The sequence below is a fragment of the Henckelia pumila genome, chromosome 4 (genome assembly GCF_033568475.1).
Source record: "Henckelia pumila isolate YLH828 chromosome 4, ASM3356847v2, whole genome shotgun sequence".
Taxonomy (NCBI): Eukaryota; Viridiplantae; Streptophyta; class Magnoliopsida; order Lamiales; family Gesneriaceae; genus Henckelia; species Henckelia pumila.
The window spans coordinates 209,607,699-209,625,986 of record NC_133123.1 but is presented as its reverse complement, the minus strand read 5'-3'; the positions used below and the strand labels follow the sequence as shown (position 1 = coordinate 209,625,986).

Sequence of the window (18,288 nt, the reverse complement as noted above, 5' to 3'; positions counted from 1 at the left end):
CGAACCTCGTTCTTCATCTGTTACTATAAAGGTCGATTCCTCAATCCTCTGAATATCTTTCGGTCGTCTGAAAGAATAATGAATAAGTGCGAAGTGTCAATCTCAAGGTACTCTGTCTCAATCAAAATCTCCGGCACGACAAAGCAATTACTCAAAACTTTAGGTATCGTCACTGTCCCAAAACTCAGACTGTGCCCAGTTCTGACTCTTCTTCATTAAATTCTCCAATTCGATCCGTTTTTGTGCTATCTCCATCATCTAATTAAATTCTGGCTCAGTTCGGATAAGAGAATTCTGATATACTTCCTATCTGTTTCAGACTCTAAAACAGAAGTGCAACACTCATCGGTAAGCGAAGTCAAGGATAGTAGATAAAATAAGAATAGATCCATCGGCTCAAAGAGAATAATGGTAGTAGATAAAATAATAATAGATCATTCTGTTCAAACTTCAGTTGCTGCACTGTTCTACTTCAGATCATACTGGAATTCACCACCAGATTCTACATCATATCCAATCTGTTCCTAAATCTCAAAATCAATTCGGTTGCGACATTCATACTCTGACTTCTCAGTTCAGAAAAGACCTCGAAAATTTCACTGGAGATAAAGATGCCCGATCTAACAAGAAATAAGATCACTGTCAATTCGATATCACGAATAGGATGTTGAGTCTCGTCTGCTCCATCTGCTACCATGACTGAGCTAACATAGATTTCTGCTGAATAAGAATACCTCCAGAATCTGGATAAGAAAATGTAATGCACTGAAGATCATCAGTACAAAGGAAATAAGAAATACTGGAGCTTGGGTCGATCTCTTCTTCATGTCAAACAACTGATCTCATAAGATTCGGTTCAGGTATAAGAGCATTCTCTGGAGTTAGATGAGAAATCGGCTCCACGACGATAAGAATCTCTCGAAAATCTGCTATAGAACTCAAAATCTTCAATTCTCAGATACAAATGCCGGTTTGGCTTCAATCAAAATAGCTTCGATCTTGCAAAATCACAAAACTTCCAGCTCTAGAATTAATATGATCGAGGAAAAGACATGTCGATACAATCAAAATTCAGACTTCAATAGTATGAGATGCAACGTCTAGGCACTCAATTCTGTAAAACCATTCTCCCATATTCTGTATGATCAGTACTATTCTTCGAAAATAACCAAAAAGATCAATAATAATTTCTACTTCCCTCTAAATACCTCTTATAGATTCAGTTTGAATGATCTACAATACTGTAGACGAGTTTTACTACAAACAGTATGACCAAACTCCAAAGCAGTCATACACTGATCCAAGTCCAGTCTTCAATACTTCTTTCTATCAAAATCTCAGCTGATGATGTCTGATCTCAAGTAATTGCTGAATCTAACCTCATGACTCAGAGGTAATCCAGAAATCTCATCTGGATGATAACAACAACTCTCTAACCACTGGTTTATCAACCAATTTAGGCTAGATTCTAGGACATCAGCTGTGAACAAGAGAATTCCTCCGCGAAATTCTAAAATCAGAAAGTCATTCGGCAGATCAACTAACAAAGAATCCTGGAATCGAGAATCCTTACAGGAGGATTTCCGTTCGTCTATTGACCCGGATCTGAATCTGTCAACTTCCTGATACAATCCACAGTAGTCTTGTACTGGATAAAGCAGCTAACAGACAATCAAATCAAACTCTGATAACTGAAGTACAATACTGTTCGGTTCCAACTTATCCCATCAATTCAAAGAATTGCGACTACTGCTAATCAAAATTCAACAAACCGAGATGCATCAATAAATATCAATAAGAAAAAGATAAGGTGCGTAACCGATCATATCAGAATAAGAATAGAAACCATACTCTACTGTTTCCTGTGGTCATCATCGGTGAAATCTGAGTCTGATCCTCGATAAGAGTACAACTAGAATCTGTTGGAGTTAAAGACACAAGGCAATTCCCTTCGGAGATCTTCGATAATATCATGATGACAACTCTGGCATAGTGTCCGGGCTGATGACAGACCTGACAGCGTCTTCTGATCTCAAGACACTGCTCACTGATTTCATAAATTGCTTTCTCTTCGATTAAAGATGATCTCTAAGTCCCTCTAACTCTGATCAAACGGTGAAAAGAAATCTGTCGAAGAAATTCGGATGAAAGCGGGTTCTAAAAAGTGATCGAACCTTGATTCTCTAATGCTCTCTTCTTCAAGTTCTACCAACTTTTATCGATCCTCTAAGTTGGTACCACACTAACCAAATTCTCCGGTCATCTGTGTAGTTCAGAGAATCATCCAACTGATCGATCTCTTCCATTCAACTTCTGCGTCCACAGCATTCTTGGTACTCTTCAGAATTGGTAATCTAAGCGACTAAAACCTCCTCGGTAGTACTCCCATCGATGTCAGAGTGACATCTATCAGAGCAGTGGTGGTACGATCTAGATCAGTCGAAGGAGTTACTATTGGTTGTCGTCTGCTAAAATTCTTCAGGAGATAATTTCGATATTCAGTATGACAAGGATACCAAAACTCCATCTAAAATTAAGTGTTCCACATCTCTGTTCGATAAGTTCATTCAACTACCATTCACTGAATTTCGGATCTCAATCAGATTCTAATTCACATCGCCAACAATCTCTGATCTGCTAGCTCAAGCAGACGGTGGAAATCGGATCCGAAATTAAAGTACAGTTCATATTTCAAGTAATTTATGCTTTAAAACTTAAATCACATAATCATGTAATTCCAAGTAACTCATAAATAATAAAGCATGCTTCCAATCAAATCAAATAATTGTGCTTCGAAAATTAATCGCAACTCATGTAATTCAAGTAATTCTCAATCAATAAAGCATGCTCGCACGTATTTAAATAATAATTTAAATAAATCAATCACATGCGAGAATTCAATCCATGCGGACTCGATCTACCCCGCTCACTCTAGTTCAAATCCGAGAATCTTATCGCTTTGATACTACTTAATGTGAGGACCCGGATTCTAATCTATCAAACATAAATAAATCATGTAATCAAAAGAAATAAAAATAATCAATAAGACATTTAGCGACGCACATCTTACATTCGGCGAAGCAAAACCACGTCGCGAAAAGTAGGTTTTTTTTTATCGGGGTGACGCGCGGGCGCGCCAAACGAGGCGCGGGCGCGCATGACGCCCTGTCCGAGCCTCCGAGAGAGTGCAGGACGCGCGGGCGCGCCTCTCGGGCTGCGCGGGCGCGCATGGCCTGCTGTTTCTGCACCAAAAATGACTCCGAAAGTGTAATATCATACCCATAAGGACTCTAACATGATCCAACTAATATTTTTCCAACAACGAGGTATTCAAATACATACAAATGTAGAACAAACATCGATTCTAAGTTCTACAACTCAAAATGGAATACAAGGGAGTTCGAATACAAGGTATGACTTTTAAAACCAAGTCCTCACTCTATCATTTTCCACTCGATCTAGTCATGCAGCTCTTGACTCGATCCTGCCCCACCTGCCGTCAAGTACACATACAAACAAAACGACAGCCGGATAATCCGGTGAGAATATAATTCCCAGTAAAAGAGACAAATCAAGCAATTCCAAATAATATATCAAATCATGTTATATAAAAAAAACGAGTCAATCAATTCAGAAATGCATATCAGCACTCAACTCGAAATGCATTAAAATGCAATGCATGACTTCAAAACTCGGGATTATCTAATCGGATAATCGAATATCATTCGGTACTCGGTTGGGATCCCGGGGTCAGGTTTTTGCGAAAAACTCACCGACACACCCATTCGGGGTGGATGTCGCTCAACTCAAACCCCTAGACTTCAGAGCAACTATAAGAAGTATTCTGGCAATTGGAAAAACTCGAAATCCAAAGCCACTTCATTATAGCTCCCTAAATCGTCTAAGTTCAAAACGAATCGAATCTTCGGCTCAAGATGTATGCAAGTGAAAATAAACTCATTCAAGTTAAAAACAAATAATTCAAATAGCATACAAGTATGTGATTTCTTTTGGGCACTCGAATTAATTCAAATTCGAGTTAATCGTCCCATTCATTCAATCGTCGTCTTTTTACCTTTTCAAGTTCGTCGAGGATTCAAATCTGAAAATAACAACGAGCTAAATCAATATCGAATCGAATCAGAACAAGTCATACAAGAAGTTCAATACTATACGGTTCTTCAATTCTCGAATCGATTCAACTTCCAAGTTCGATCCAAACTCAAATCTTTCAACTCAAATCTGAAAATACGAAATACGGATTTGATATAAATCTTCTAACTCAAACAAACCCGGAAATCAAACCGAATAATAAAACCGATAATCCAAAACTCGATTTCGACGGCATAACGGCTATAAACGGTCAATCCAAAAATCAACAAACATCATCAAACAACTCAAACTACCTCATATCATCCTCCAATCCTTCAAAACACAACAAATCTCAACAATATTCAAGACCCCAATTTCGAATTTATACTCCAAAAATCATATAAAATCCAAACTTCGATTTTTTTCCGAACCGACTTCGAATACACGATCTATGCTAGCTCAAGCACGTTATACTCGAAAATTATCAAATTCTAACCATCCAACAAAATTCAAAGTTCGTGGATCGTAGCAAAACTTACGTCAGAATGAAGCCCTCATTGCGGTGATCGTGAATCTCAACTCGAATCTGAAATCTAACGGTCGGATCGTGCGAATCAGGCGGAAGAAAATCTTGAGAATCGTTGGCTATGACTTTCGGAATCGGTACGTACGAAAGGAGAGGAAGAGAGGAGAGTAAAGTGAGGGGGGGGGGGGGGTAGGCCACTTGCTTGATAATAATAATATAAGTCAAGCTTTGACTTGGTCCATTCCACAATTGCAACTCGGTCCCTGAATTATCAATTTAAATCGATTCAATCCCAGCTCAATTAATCTCCATTAATTCCAACTCTAATAATTAATAAATTCCACTATTCCCAAAATAATTAATTTCAGGGCCTTACATACATGTAACGCTCCCAAGCCTCATACAACTATTCAGATTCGTGCTTTCTGAATGTGTTGATCTTGATCTTTAGTTGGGTGGATTTATCATGACGAAAATATTTTGCTAGAAATTTCACTACCATGTCCTCCTAATTGATTAATTATGCTCCCCAATGTTAGTGATTGAAGGAAACAACGTGTCTGATCCCTGGGAAAAAATAGAAACAAACGCAATATAATAATATCCTGAGAAACACCATTAATTTTTACCATGTTAGTGGTCTCCAAGAATGTCCTCAAATTCAGATGAGGATCAGCAGTGGAACTTCCATTGAATTGGTTCTGCTGAACCATTTTCATAAGAGTGGTCTTAAACTCAAAATTTTTGGAATTGATGGTTCCACGAGCTATGTTAGAATAGTGAGCATGGACAACTGGACGGAAGTGGTCTCTGATTGGTACCAAGGGAGCCTATTGTTCATTATCATTCTCAGCCATTACTCTTAGTTCTTCTCTTCTTTCTCTTCGTAATGCTCTAGCAGATCTTTCAATATTAGGATCAAAAAATCGAGAATCAAAGCTTTGAGATCTTCGCACAAAATTCAAATCAGAAGAACAAAAAAAATCAGAAACTAAAAAAATTAATAATTAAAAAGTAAAATCTAAATTAAAATCTAGGCTAATTGGTAACAATACTAATATAAATTCAAATAAAATACTCCCCGACAACGGCGCCAAAAACTTATTGAGTATTTCTTGCTCGCAAGTGCTCGGTGTCAAGTTTTAATATTTAGTGATTAGATTATTGTTCCCATGAAGAGTATGTATTGAAAATTATACTAATTCTTGTAATTAAATAGGCTAAACTTTCTTTAGAAAATTAAATATGAGATTTCTTCAAATTTAAATAAATTAACTAAGACAACTAATAATCAATTAACACACTTGAGAAAATATCAATGAGAGAAAATATCTAGAGGTTTTGATTTCACTTAGTTTCGACAACAACTACTTCTAATTAATTTATGTTTATGAATTTCACTTGTTTAATAACCAAGAATACTTATTTATTTCTATTTCCCTTTTCCAAGTAACAAATAGAATGTATCAATTAAGTTTTGATTTCAATATCCCTATAAAAATCTAGACTTAATGATATGTGAAAACGATGTTCTTATTCAAGCTTTGCTGACGTTATATGCCTCCCAAAATATATAAACATGAAACAATGTATTTTCCAATGAAATCCCATCTCCCGAGTGTCGAATTTCAAATAAATATAACACTTCAATTAGTGATCAAGTAATTGAAAGAAAATAAAATCTAGAAAACACAATCAAACTTGAGTAATTCAATCAAATAAATCAAAAAGTCATAGAAGTTGTCTTAACTAAGCTACATCATCACTCTAGAATTAAAAACTTAGTTCATGATGCAAACTAAACAAAAACTAATCATGTTCATGAGTTTAGACATCAATATTAAATATTTAAGAAGAAAAAATAAGGAAGAACGAATCCAAAGTAGCGTCTCTGTCCCCAAATTTCGCCTTCTTCGTATTCGTTTTTTAATCCTTGCTCCTAATTCATTCTCTTTGTATCTTCAACGCCATTTTTTCATGCGATGCACATAAATAGTCAAGCTTCTGCATATCACAAAAACAACAGAAAAATAAGCATAATACCACTCAATTCATCACAAAATCCAAGTCAAAACATATGCAAATTAAGTGCATAAATTTCACTTATCACAACATCAGCGGAATAGGAAATTTTCTTCTTTCCAACCAGTTAACTCTTTGGGGCCCAAAGCACAATATTTCAAGAAATCTGGTGCATCTTATTATTCAAGATCAGGTTTCGGGTCTAGAGGCTGTGTGTTCCACTTTGGGAAGCAGAAGCGACACTACGAGAAGTGTGGGGGACGTCATCCTATGGACAAATGCTGTGAAACTAGAGGGTTCGCAAGCATCCATTCCACATAGGCCACCAGGATAGTCTGTTGGGAGTACCAACCAGAGGCCACGCGTTCCAGGGCAAGTCTTTGCACAGACCAAATATCAAGTTCAAAAAGAGAATGAGGAATTTATCGCAGGTACATTTATTTTGTGCGGAATCCTTGCTTTCGTTCTCATAGATACTGTGCATCGCATTCATTCATTCATTTTGGCACGTTTTGTTAAGCGCCATATATTGTCGTGCATACCCCTAGATGTAGTACTGTCAGTATCTACACCGACTGGTAATTTGTCTTTGTACAAGCATTTAGTCTTGGGTTGTACTTTAGAGTTTGAGGGCTCTGAGTTGTATACGAATCTTATTATTTTAGATATGTAGGATTTCGATTGTATTTTAGGCATTGATTTTTTGAATAGTTATAGAGCTACTGTAGAATGTTATCAAAAGGTTGTTCAATTTTGTCCAGTTGAGGGCGATAATTAGTTTTTATATGGTAAGGGAGCACGACCCCTTATGCCTCTGGTATCAGCTCTTAAGGTGTGTCAAATTGTAGAGGCGGGTGGAGAAGGTTACCTTATTCATGCGATTGATACATCCATAGGTAGAAGGCCTATTGAGGATTTACCAATATTCTGCGAATACCTAGATGTCTTTCTGGATGAGATTTCATGGTTTCCTCCAGTCCAAGAAGTTGAGTTCGGGATTGAACATGTGCTAGGTACGTAAAAAATTTCTCGTCCACCATATCATCTAGCCCTAGCAGAGATGAGGGAGTTGCAGCAGCAGTTTCATGACTTGTTAGATAAAGGATATATCGGACCGAGCATTTCATCTTGGGGAGCGCCCTTTTTTTGTCAAGAAAAAGGATGGTTTTATGCGTTTCTGTATTGATTATAGATAGTTGAACCAAGTGCCAATTAATAACAAGTATCATTTGTCATGGATTGATGATTTGTTCGACCAAGTCTAGGGGAACTCTGTATATTCCAAGATTGATCTGAGGTCAGGGTATCATAAATTGCATGTTCGAGATGCGGATATTTCAAAGACAACGTTTCGTACCAGGTATGGTCATTACAAGTTTTTAGTGGTGCCTTTTGGTTTGAAGAACGTACCTACGGTGGTCATGGATTTGATGAACAGAGTATTCCACAATTATCTATACAAGTTTTTCGTAGTCTTTATCGACGATAATTTGGTCTACTCTCATAGCATTGACGAGCATGCACAACACTTAAGGCTGGTACTGGAGATTCTCTGTGAAAAGTAGTTATATGCCAAGTTCAATAAGTACGAGTTTTGGATTGACCGAGCGGTATTCCTAGGTCATGTCATTTCTCGGGAAGGTGCATCAGTTGACCGAGCAAGACTGAAGCTATATTAAATTGGTCGCGTCCTACGACAGCTTCGGAGATTTTTAGTTTTTTGGGTTTAGCAGGCTACTGTCGATGATTCATCAAGAATTTCTCACAAATCTCTAGACCACTGACATAGATGAAAAGGAAGGATGTTTCTTTTGTCTATTCGAGTGAATTCCAACAGAGCTCTAATGAGTTGAGTAGCCAATTGACTACCGCGCCTATTCTTGCATTACCATTTGGAACCCGAGGCTACGTGGTTTACATCGATGCATCTTTTCAAGGGTTGGACTGTGTGTTAACATAGAATGAGAATATGATTGTCTATGCTTCTAGGCAATTGAAGACCGACGAAGGGAATTATCCATTGCATGATCTCAAGCTTGCAGCGATCGTATTTGCATTGAATATTTGGCGCCACTATCTGTATGGCAAGTGATTCAATATCTTCTCGGATCACAAGAGTTTGAAGTATTTTTTTCACTCAGGCCGAGTTCAACATGCGACAACATCTTTGGATGGATCTTCTCCAAGAATATGATTGCGAGATAAAGTACTATCCACGTACTGCGAATCCAGTAGCAGTCACACTTAGTTGTAAGGTAAGTGTTAGTTCTCTTCGCACTAGTGAAATGGCTAGTACAGTTCAAGAGTGTTGTTTGTTAGACTTCATGTTTTGACACCATAAAGGACAAAAAGGGATTCGAATATATTCAGTGATAACTGAACCATCTTTGTTTTCTCACATCCCGTAAGTACAATTTACAGATTTGAAGACACAAAAGTTAGCGAGACTTGCTCAGAGAGACAATGTGTAGTGGCCCAACACTAAATCACTAACTAAACAGAGCTTAAGCATGAAATTAACTTCAACATAGAAATAAATAATAGTCATAGCGGAAACTAAAATTTTAACATCAAAATACTACCGGCAAAATAACTGTTTACCCAAATATCAAATTTAGGTTGCAACCCAATCAAAAATAATAGTACTGATAAAAATCCGCCACTGAAAACCTGGTCAATCATATCCACCCTGCTGCTCACTATCTGCTACCACTCGGTCCGTCCAACCTAAGTCCTGCCCCGTCGAATGGGGTGTCCCAAACAAAAATAACCATGGAAGTAAGCATAAAAATCCCAATACAAAAGAACGAGTATATAGGTACAATGAATTCATATGCAAGTGTAGGGTACCAAAAACCTACATAGAAACTGCTCAATCAAGGCGCCATGATATGTAACACTGGGTTGTCGCATTAGGAGGTGACTCCCATACCATAAATCCTATGAGATTATTACCGGATCCAAAACCATGGAATCCACCCACAGATATTGGGACTGAGCGACCCTTCTACCGGTAATATCAATATAATAACAGGCTCAAAATGATAATGCACGCAACATAATAATCAGGCGTAAATGTACACAAACATGCAAACACAGAACATGTATAATATACCAGGATATCTTGGATAGTACGTCTGTACCTCTCAGTAGTTAAATCCTAATAGTTCAAGTCCACTAGCCAAGCCTATAATCATAAATCACTGCATCACTATTTTTCCTTTAAAAGTCTTAACTAGGCTAATAGATACTCGCTTAATCTATTTCGAGTCTAGTTTTATACCTACGTCCGTCGTAAGCCCGCTGATGGAAAAAGTCTCAATACTTGGACACTGCACTGCTACTACTCCAGTAACATTCCGTCGCCCCTTGGCTCTTCAGAAGAACGTTAAAAAGGCCTAAGAATTGATCTAGAAGAGGAGAGGGAAGTTATTAGTGCGATTTGAAATGAGGCCCTTGCGTCTCTATTTATAGGCAAGGATCGGATGATCCGATCCCCAAGTTCGGGTCGTCCGATTTTCCCAACGATTCCCCTCCAAAAATCTATCCCCTTATCCTGAAAACTGGATGTCGATAGAGTTTGGATGTTTTGATCCCATGTTCAGAACGTCCGAACTCCCTATGATTCCGAACTCAATCGGGGCCTCCGAACTTATCAGATCGTACGATCTTCTCTTCGGATTGTCCGAACTCCTGCAGCTGTCCAATAAAATCTCAATTTTATCTTATATTATCCAATGGAGATTGGATCGTCCGATCCTAGACTTCAAATTGTTCGATCTCCTCGGAGCTTCCGATCTATTGTCTTGCCCAGTTCGGATCGTCCGAACTCCTAGGCACTAGGAACTCCTCTTGACCATTTCGAACATCCTGAATCATATTTTCCACTCCTTTAACTCTGTCAATTATTCCTTAATCTTGTTTTTAGGGAATGGATTAGTTGGATTAATAGTAGGGTTACTACACAATACATCCGGTTTTCATTTTCAGACAGACTGATTGTTGTGTTTGTCTGAAAGAGTGGTGGTTCCTGACGAATCGACCTTGTGAGACAAGATTCTGTTTCAAGCTCACCGTAATAGGTTCATTGTACACCCAGATAGTGCCAAGATGTATAATGATCTGCGTACCAGATTCGGGTGGAAAGGTATGAAGGGTAGCATTTATCAATTTGTCTCTCGATGTCTTATTTGTCAATAGGTCAAGGCTGATCATCGGAGACCAGGTGTTCTAATGCAGAGTTTAGAAATTTCAAAATGTAAGTGGGAACATGTTATGATGGATTTTTTCATCCACTTACCAATGTATTCTTGGAAATATTATTTCATTTGGGTTATTATGGACAGGTTGTCAAAGTTTTCTCATTTTCTTTCGTATAACCGTGAGTTTACTTTTGATCTCATAGCGAGGTTATACATCCAGGGGATAATGCGATTGTATGGAGTCCTTTTTAGCATAGTTAGCGACCGAGATTAAAAAAACACCTAAAGGTTTTGGGATAAGTTTCAGCGAGCTTTGGGTACTACTATGAGTCTCAGTACTGCATATCGCCCAGAGACTAACGGTCAGTCTGAGAGGACCATTCAGACATTAGAGGATATACTGAGGACTTCAATGATGGATTTTGGATTATCCTGGCATGATCACTTGTCGTTGATATAGTTTGCCTATAACAACAGCTATAATCGTAGAATTGGCATGACACGGTTTGAGGCTCCTTTTGATCGCTGTTGTCGAACACCCTTATTTTGGGACAAATTAAGGGAAAGACATGTCGAAGGACCGGAATTTATCCAACAAATCATGGAAAAGGTGGAGTTGATCGAGCAGAGATCAAGACCGCACAAGAAAGACAGGTCAGTTATGCCAACACCAAGCTTATAACATTGCATTTCAATGTAGGAGAACACATTTTCCTACGTTTATCGCCTTTTTGGAAGGTGATGAGATTCGATATGAAGGGAAAACTAGCGCCTAGATTCATTGGTCCGTTCGAGATACTAGAGAAGGTTGGAGATGTAGCTTAACGTTTGGTATTACCAGCGTACCTCTCCAGCATTCACAATGTATTCCACTTTTCATTACTCCGTTAGTATATTGCACATGAGTCACACATTTTGCATTCGAAAAAGGCATAGCTCAAGAATGATTTGTCGTATGTGGAGAGACCACACAGAATTCTTGACAAGAAGGACAAAGTACTTTGGAACAAACTCATTTCTCTAGTTATGGTTCAATGGCAGCACCGAGGCACCGAGAAAGTGACTCGGTAGTTAGAAAGTCAAATGCGTTCAGAGCATCCGGAGTTATTTTAATTGTATTCGTTTACTTTGAGCAGCTCAATTGTAATTAAAACTGCAATGTTACTGTAATAATAAGGTTGTTTCAATTTTTGTTGTTCTAATTATACTTGTCTGGATTTCGGGCATGAAATCTCTTAAGTTAAGGAGAATGTAGTAGCCTGACTCATAAATAAGCTAATATACTGCCTAAAACATGATTAAGGGATTCTCATTTGGGTTCAAGGAGTTAAAAATCGAATTCGAAACGACCAATATTGGTTCCAAGGGCTTCTAGTATTGAGACGGTTTGGAAGTTTCGAAGAAGAGTTTGAAAGCACCAAACTGGTCCGAAAGCTAGAGTTGGTGATCGTAAGCTACGAGTAGTTTGGATGATCCGAACTGGAGATTGGAATTTTCGATCATGTGACAGTTAGATAGGGTATGAGTTTTGATTGGGTGATTAGACGTCAGAGAGTTCGGAAGTTCTGAACTAGTGTTTGGAAGATCCAAACTGATGTCGGCAGCCCAGTTGTCCAATCAAAGACACGCATTTGGTGGAAGGAGTTCGGAAGGATAATTGGTAGTTTCGAAGTGAAATGGAAGATCCAAACTTGGGATCAGACGTTTAGATCGTTGCTTATAAATAGGGGCCGAGAGCTTCATTTTTTCATACCATTTCCCCTCTTCCCTCTCGTTCTAGATAGCTTCTAAGGGTCTTCGGGCATTATAATTGAATTCTAGTTGGTTATGAGGTGCTACCAAGATCATAGCAGTGTTGTGCCTAAGTTGTGAGGCCATCGGCATCAAAAGGCTTACTACGGATGATGGTATATTGCTAGACTCTGATTAGCTTCAGTGAGTAGTCATAGCTTAATTAAGGCTTTCAGTTGACATTTAGTGATATGGTTATTGTCTTCTTATAGGCCTAGACTAGAGGATCAGTATCGCTAGGTTGCTTATTCTAAAGTACGGGTGTACAATTCGAGATACCCTAGTTGAGTATGCATGTTCTATGGTTTTATGTTTTATATGTTATTGCTTATATGTGCATTGATTATGTCACGGATATTATGCTGCATGCAGTAACACGTTGAGCCTTTAACATTGTTATAACCGGTAGAGGGGTCGCTCAGCCCCATGATATTTTTGGATGGATCCCATGGACTTTTGGATCCGGTTATGTCCACGGTTTATGGTATGAGAGTACCTCTTGACACAACGGCCAGTGTGCTACATACCATGGCGCCTTGAGATTGAGCAGTATTATACATTGATAGGTTTTCAGTACTTTTTCACTTGTATTTAGCATTTATAGCATGTGTATACTCATACTTTCATACTGAGCGTTGTTAGCTCACGTCCTTGGTTTTGGTTTTGACACCCCATTCTACGAGGCAGAACTCAGGTTGAGCGAATGATAAATGAAATTTATGCACATAATTTGCATATGATTTGACTTGGCTTTTGTGATATATCGAGTCGATTTTATGCGTATTTGTTGTTATTTTTGTGCGATGCAACGATTGGAGGAAAAGTACCGAGATGAAGCGGAAAGATGAATTACAAGACAACAAACTTTAGAAAATTACTAGGGATGTTAGAAACAACAAAATTCAATATCCACCATTCGTAAATATCTAAGATGTTTTAAATCTTGTGTCAAAATTTCAGCTCGATCTGACAGTCAGATTGTCAGATATAATTTTTTGAAAATTGTCGTGCGCTTCCGAAGAGCATATGCGAGAGAAGAGAAGATGAGAATTTTGATGGGATTCCATGTGCCTCTGCAAAAAATTAAGCGCCTATGCGCAAAGGATGGAAAATTTGAGTGAGGATAAGCGCTTCTGCGCTCGGGATACATAAGAAGGCCAAAATTTGAAGAGCCTCTACGCTAAATTCAGAGCTTTTGCGCTCAAAACCAGAAGAAGCCAAAAACTTGAAGCACTTTTGAGGGAAGATCAAGCGCATATGAGCTCATGCCTAGGAAATAAATAACAAAGAGCAGTGCTTCTGCGTTTAAAAAGAGAGCTTCTGCGCTAGTTGACGAGAAACATGAAAGACGTAAGCACTTCTGCTGGGAATTACATGCTTATGCGCTTGAAAGGCAGTAGCTTAGGAAAATAATGGGAAAATATTAAGCACTATATTATGAGCTTTTGCGCCAAATATGAGAAATAAGGAAAGCTTCTGCGCTCAAAATCACGCTTCTGTGTGTCTCACAATTTTGGAAAATCAACAGAGTTTTGGAAATTTTAAAGTCAGGATTTTAGGGCTTGATTGAGGGAGATTCATCTACATATAAAATGGATTTTTAAGATTACAAAAGAAAGCAGTCACACGACACAACACAGAATTCTTTGAGAGCAAAATCGTGATATTGAAGATTTTGGAGGAGAAAAAGCTGCTCAACGTGAAGAAAAATTCAGAAACAAAGGATCAAAGACGCAGAAGAAGACGGCGCGATATGGGGACAGAAACACAACTTCGGATTCGTTCTTCTTTCCTTTATTTTCTAAAATTCTAAATTGATGTCTAGTTTCATGAACATGATTTATTTTTGCTTATTTTTTTTTGTCATGAACTAAACATTTTAGTCTAAAGGATGATGTAACCTGGTGTAGACAACATCTACAAATTTTGATTTTATTGGATAGAATTATCCTAAATTAATTGTGTTCTCTAGAATTTATTGTCTTTTCAATTACTTGATCACTAATTGAATTGTCATATTTATTTTAAATCATTGATCGGGAGAGGGGATTTTGAATAGGATATTAGAAATTACACTGTTATTTTTTATATATCTCGGGAGAGTGTATAACGTTAACGGAATTTTTTAAATATAACGCCCCAAATTTATCTTAATTGAGTTTATTTGAGATAATCGTAGATTACAGAGTTCAATAGCCGATTTGTTTTTTATCAGGGTCTATTTTGCAAATTTCAGATTTTTCAGGGACTAAAACGCAAATATGGAGTTTTATATATTATCTACCACTTGATTGACTTGGAATTAGTCTCCCTTCATCCCTTCCAACGTATTCTTCACCATTGTTGCGCCCCAAACCATTTTCAAGCTTTCAGATTTCAGTCCGAGCTCGATCCGTCCGTTAGAATTTATTTCTGAAGGCAGATTAGCGATCACAGCAGCGAGAGCTCCGTTATATAGTAAGTTTTTCTTCGATCAGCTAGACTTCTATTTTTGGATGTTGTTAGAATCGATTAAGTTTCAGTTATGTTGTTATTGAACGAGTTCTTATCGTTTATTCTCAGTCGGTTTTGAATTAGAGCATCGTTCGGAATTGTTATGATTTTTGGAATCCTATTTCGAAAATGGGGATTTTGAGATGTGTTGGATTTGAGTTGTTATTGTTGTGTTAGCATTGATTTGAGTTGTTTGCAATGTTGTACTGCTGTCTGTGTTTCCGGTTTGATCAGTTTATAGCCGTTATGCCGCCGGTTTGAGTTTTGGGATTTTTGAACCGTTTTGAGTTGTTGAACTTTGGCTATTGAGTTTGATCGTCGTTGTTGATCGTATTTTGTCTCCGTACAGATTTGTTTGAAGTTTTTCGAGCCCAGAGTTAGCAGCAGTCGAGCGTCGAAGAGTTGGACGAAGAACGGTAAAGAGATTACCTTGAGCAGTTGTTGTTGTTAGGTTGTATAGTTTCTGATATAACCTTTTATTGTAGCTTATCCAGGGTTGGAGCTATTCGTATCAAAAGGTACAAGCAGACATCGTTTTAGCGGGATAGCACACTCGAGACAGTTGGTTCTTGAGTTTCCCTTAAATCACATACTTGCCTCAATACTTGTCCTAGAATGTGGGACTTGTATTTTGTTTTTGAGATTTTATTATATGGCTTAAATGCTTTCTGTTTTTCTTATGCATTCATCTTGAGCCAAACCTTTGTTTTCAGTGGGCAGAACGACCCTTTTTGTTTAGACGTTTTGGGGGCTATACTGCAAGTGGCCTGGGTTGTAGAAGTTCACCTAGCGTCAGCATACTGCTTATAGTTGCACCAAAGTCTAGGGGTATGAGATACGTGGCACCACCTCGATTGGGAGAGTCGATGAGTTGTTACGTGGCCTCATCCCCAGGATCCTAAAAGCATAGTAAAAATCCCTTGTTTATCAGAGTTTATATCCCGATTTTAAAGACATGCATTTCATTCGTATTAACATTGAATATGTTGTTCTCTTGAAAGCATGTTGTTGTTATTTTACTTGTTATTGCATGTTATGTTGCTTTTACTGGGAATATCATTCTCACCGGAGTTATTCAGTTGTTGCTTTGTTTTGAATGTGTACTTGGCAACAGGTGGGGCAGGATCGAGTCAGAGAAGACTTGGTTAGCATCGAGATCAAGGGATAGAAGTGAGACTTGGTTTAGAAGTCGAATCAGCATGTCAATCTATTTTATGTTTTGCGTTTAGTATTCGAACTTATTGTACTTTGTATTGTAAGTGAGAATCGATGCATGTACTACCAAATCGAATGTATTTCATCACTAGACTCTTCATGTATTGTTATTGGCTTGACGGATATTTTAAATGCATGTTTTTAGGTTTGGTTTGGTTTTGTTTTGATGGATTGGCATTTCGGAGTGAGGGGACGGTGCGGGCACACAGCTAGTGGCACAGGCGCGCTTTTTTTAGGCGAGGCTCGGGCGCGGGAGCACCTGGATCAGTGCGGGCGCGCGGTCTTCTCGTTTTAAAAAAAACCTTTTGTGGCTTCATGACATGGCCCTCTTGTTGTTGCTTGATAGTTTAATATTTGTTTAGATGTTTAGAATCGAGGTCTCACATGAAAGAAGATCGTTTTTCACATATCATTAAGCCTACATTTTTAGTAGGGATATTGAAATTGAATCTTAATTGATACACTTTATTTGTTGCTTGGGAGAGGGAGATAAAAAAAACTAAGTGTTCTTGGCTATTAGTTGAATAGAATTCATGAAAATAATTGAAGTACAAGTAGTTTTTGTCGAAACCAGTTGAAATCAAATACTCTAGACCATTTTTTTCTCATTGATATTTTTTGAAAATTGAAGTGCGTTGCTTGCAAAAGTTTATTGATTATTTAAGTTTTCAAACCAAAATTCTCTATTTAATTTTTTAGATAATGTTTGAACTATTTTAATTACAAGTACTAAAAAATTTTCTCTACTACTCCTTGTGGGAAAGATACTCTACTCACTTTTTATTAAAACTTGACACTGTGAACTTGTCAGCACAAAATTAAGCAACAAGTTTTTGGCGCCGTTCTCGGGGAGTAAATTTTTGAAGCTATTTTAGTCTTGTTACCAGTTAGTCTAGATTTTAATTTAGATTTTTTCTGTATTTTATTTTTAGTAATTTATTGAGTTCAATATTTTTGAATGGCAGTTTATGCGAATATCTCAAAGTGTTGATTCTTTATTGTTTGATTCGGAGATCGAACGCACTGCAAGAGATTTATGAAGATTAGGAAGAGAAGAGTTAAGGAATATGACTGAGAAAATCCACCTTCGTTGGTGCCAATTCGAGATCACTTCCGGCCTACTGTTCAAGCACACTACTCAGGCATAGCTCTAGGAACCATAAACGTCAATAAATTCAAGCTGAAGCCGGTGTTGATCAACATGGTTCAACAGAACTAGTTTAATGGGAGTGCTACTGCTTATCCTCATCTGCATCTTAGGACATTCTTGGAGATCACTGATACGGTGAAGATGAATGGTTTTTCTGAGGATATCATTAGACTACGTCTTTTTCCGTTTTCTCTCAAGGATCAGGCAAGGATTTGGCTGCAATCACTATCGTTGGGATAGCATAACCACTTGTGAGGACATGGCTGTCAAATTTTTAGCGAATTATTTTCCACCTGCCAAGTCTACCCAGCTGAAGATTGATATTAGTACCTTCAGGCAGCATGATTTAGAACATTTATATGAAGCATGGGAGAGATACAAGGATTTGCTGAGGCGGTGTCCTAATCACAATTTTGCAGATTGGGAAGAGATTGAGTTATTATATAATGGGTTGAATACGCCTAAACGGATGTCTGTGGACTCTGCTGCTGGAGGTACCATTTTTTAAGGACCCTATTCAGGCCAATGATATGCTGGAGCAGATGAATATTAATAGTTTTCAATGGTCGTCTGAACATATGGGAATCAAGAAATCTGTTGGAGTATATGCAGTTGATCCTCTCAGATCTATCTCTGCCCAACTATTTGCATTTACTACACAAGTGGCTGCATTGAACAAAGTGATCATAGCAGATTCAACAGGTGAATCAGTTGCCATGGAGGAGTCGCATCCTCCAAAATAAGTTAACTACATCAATCCTAATGGCTATAGAGGATATCGAGGTGATCTTGTTCCT

At 38.0% G+C, this 18,288-nt stretch overlaps 1 non-coding gene across 1 annotated transcript; it reads right to left on the bottom strand.

The window, feature by feature from the left end:
* Window positions 1-17,799: 17,799 nt before the first annotated feature.
* On the bottom strand, window positions 17,800-17,905 carry LOC140870111 (small nucleolar RNA R71). The gene has a single exon (XR_012147089.1). It is a non-coding gene; the product is annotated as a small nucleolar RNA R71 (small nucleolar RNA).
* Between the last annotated feature and the right edge of the window lie 383 nt (window positions 17,906-18,288).